This window comes from Myotis davidii, unplaced genomic scaffold (genome assembly GCF_000327345.1).
Source record: "Myotis davidii unplaced genomic scaffold, ASM32734v1 scaffold631, whole genome shotgun sequence".
Lineage (NCBI taxonomy): Eukaryota > Metazoa > Chordata > Mammalia > Chiroptera > Vespertilionidae > Myotis > Myotis davidii.
Genome location: NW_006282600.1, coordinates 429091 through 432233, shown reverse-complemented (window position 1 = coordinate 432233; position 3143 = coordinate 429091).

Genomic DNA, 3143 nt, shown 5'->3' with positions numbered 1-3143 from the left:
TATATTGAAAAAATACATTTGACAAAAATTGGAGGAGTCCAGCAATGACATAGGCTGTATTGTGACCTAATGTGACCTCTCCTTTGGCGGTAATCAAAGATTGTGGGATGACCTTTGCAGTCTAGGGATTTGGTGTGTTATTCTGTGATTTAACTTTGTTCAAGTACCAGAGTTGAGCTGTTGGAGGTTCACATGTGTATCTAGTGAGAAAGAAGCCTGGAAACTTCCAACAAGGTTGGGAAACTTCCCAGCTGCCAAGCCTATTGGAACATATTTATGTGTAGGAAGTTTAAATCAAAGAGCAGAATAAACACTTCAAAGATGAAAAGCCACCAACTAGCAGTGAAACTAGATTCTGAACTAGAGGCACAAAACATATAGAGGGATAGGGAAAAACACGGATAAAAAGCTAAAAGATACAGGCTATTGAGTAAAGTAAATGTCAATAAGAGATGGTGAATTTTCCATGTTGTTTTTTTTTTAATGTGTATGGTTATCCATTTTAATCCCAACTAGTTAGCTGAAGACAGCAGGTCATAGATATTACAGAGAAGTTGTCTTCTGCCCCTCATCACTCAGTCTGAATGGACCAGAGCTGTCAGACAGTGTACCAAGATAGGAAAAACACTGGCTTGCTTGGTTCATGTTCTGGGAACTGAAGTATATAAAATATGATCTTATGCTAGAAAAGTCCTGCGAGACATATGGGAACAGTGCCCTTATGACACCAGTGCTGGGCAAAGGGACTAGCACTTACTTCCTTTCAGAATCAATGGTGCCACAAAATCAGAGCAACAATGAGGCTAAACACTCTCCATTTTAGAAGAGGGAAACTGAGGTCTGTAGATAGAAAGTGAATAAGAAGTGTGTGGCCGTGACCGGTTTGGCTCAGTGGATGGAGTGTCGGCCTGCGGACTCAGGGGTCCCGGGTTTGATTCCGGTCGGGGGCATGTGCCTTGGTTGCGGGCACGTCCCCGGTGCGGGGTGTGCAGCGGGCAGCTGATCCATGTTTCTCTTTCATTGATGTTTCTGGTTCTCTATCCCTCTCCCTTCCTCTCTGTAGAAAAATCAATAAAATACATTTAAAAAAAAGAAGTGTGTGTAAAAACTGACAATCTCCTTTAAAATGGACTTTAAAACAGTCCTCTCCTGCTTGCAGTTGTAAAACCTGGTCTCAGAGCCACATATTATTTTTTTGCCAAATAAAATAAAAACCTTCCTGCCCTGGCTGGTGGTTGAGTGTTGTCCCAGGCACCAAGAGGTCACCGGTTCCAGGTTCGATTCCTGGTCAAGTCACATACTTGGGTTTCTGGCTCGATCCCCAATAGGGGCTGTGCAGGAGGCAGATGGTGGATGTTTCTCTCCTCCATTTCTCTTTCTAAAAAAAAAAATCAATAAAAACATATTTAAAAAAACAAAAACTTTCCTGTAGGATGACAGGGACATTTATGAGGTGATAACTGGGCTTTAGATCCTTCTTCTGGTCTGGTAGTGTTATAATATCATACGATAAAATATCAAGGAGCAAACCTTTCCGGTATTTAGATTTCATGAATTAAAGAACAAAGATTCTTATAAATCCCAGTTAAATATAGAAATGATTATGTTTTAAAAAATAAAAAGAATTCCCTTTCAAGTCTTACCAACTGCTACAAATCATTGTAGCCATATTAACAAATAAAACTAATTGTAGTTTTTATTTCAACAAAACCAACTGAAGGAAATACTAAACTAAGTATTTCCATTTTGTGTTTGTGGAAATTTCTGCAAAGGATGAAAATGGATATTGGAAACCTGTGCTCTGCAGGAGACCCTGACAGAAGTATGTTGGTGACAGCAGGAGGGGGGAATGATAAGTTGTGAGAAATTATACCTCCTGCTTCCCGCATGGTGACCTCCTGCCATTGGACAGAAATCAGAGATCCTGGCTGGGACCACCTCCTAGAATCAAAGAGGACTTCCCATTCCTGTCCTTGACCTTTGCTCAAACTTCTTTACTCCATCTCACCCTCTCTTCTTCATACTTATTCAGCTTCTCTTATCCCTCAGGTGGGAATTGAGTTCCTACTCTATTAGATAAACCAAAGAATTTATATGCATAACCCATGGACACAGACAATAGTGTGGTGAAGGCCTGGGGGGATGGGAGTGGGATGGACAGGGTCAATAGGTGAAAATAGGGGGACATCTGTAATACTTTCAATAATAAAGATACATTTTTAAAAATGGGTCTTAGTTTGCTAACTACCAGGAAAAACTCAACAGTGTTTTTATTGACCTGACCTGGCAAATGGACAATATGCTAGGCTTTATAAACAATGGCAAGTTGGTTATTCCAGAGGTTCTTTGACAGCAGAATGTCCAAATATCAGCATAGTGTCATTGTTGTTTGTAATGTTATATGTGTAAAAGAAAATTTAAGTAATTATACTGGGCCTACAATTGACAAAAAGCTGGTGTGGAATTTGTATGGGTGCCAGACCTTCTGCTCTGTGAAAGCAAGGATCAAATCTGTTTTTTTTCTTCTATTGTCTCCAGCATCTGGTATGAAAACCTAGTTGTTGAATAAACAAATGTTGAAGAAGCTCACCTAGAGCCAAGAGTGAGCGTTGTTTTCTAGAAATCATGGGTTTGCTGGTGACAACCTTTGCAACCTAACCCAGGGCAACTGCTGGCTCTGCCATGTAGCAGCCCCGGGAGAAGTGTGACAGAGAACAAGCCTGAGACACAGCACGAAGCTTGGGTAATGATTTGTTTGCACTGTTTGGATCTATCTCTTTGGTTTTGAAGATAAAAGAATATTATTCATGCAACTGTACACGACCCAACAGAAGATTTCTATTTGGGCAAAGCATTTGCAGAAAAGTGAAATTTGTAAAGAGACAGTGGAACTTTTTGAGATACCTTTAGTTTCATAGACAAGACACTCTAACCCAATGTTTCTAAATGGAGATTATGGATTGGGTATGTGTTGGGAAGAAGTTGGGACCAGGATTGATACACACACTAGGGAGGTAGGTTTCAAGGTCCCTGTTGGCACCTAATGGGATTTTCTTATGCTGAATATAAAGCTAGGTGAGGAGGAAAAGGAATACATAGTCACCATATATGAGAGCTTACAAAAAAGACCAAATGCAATTTTA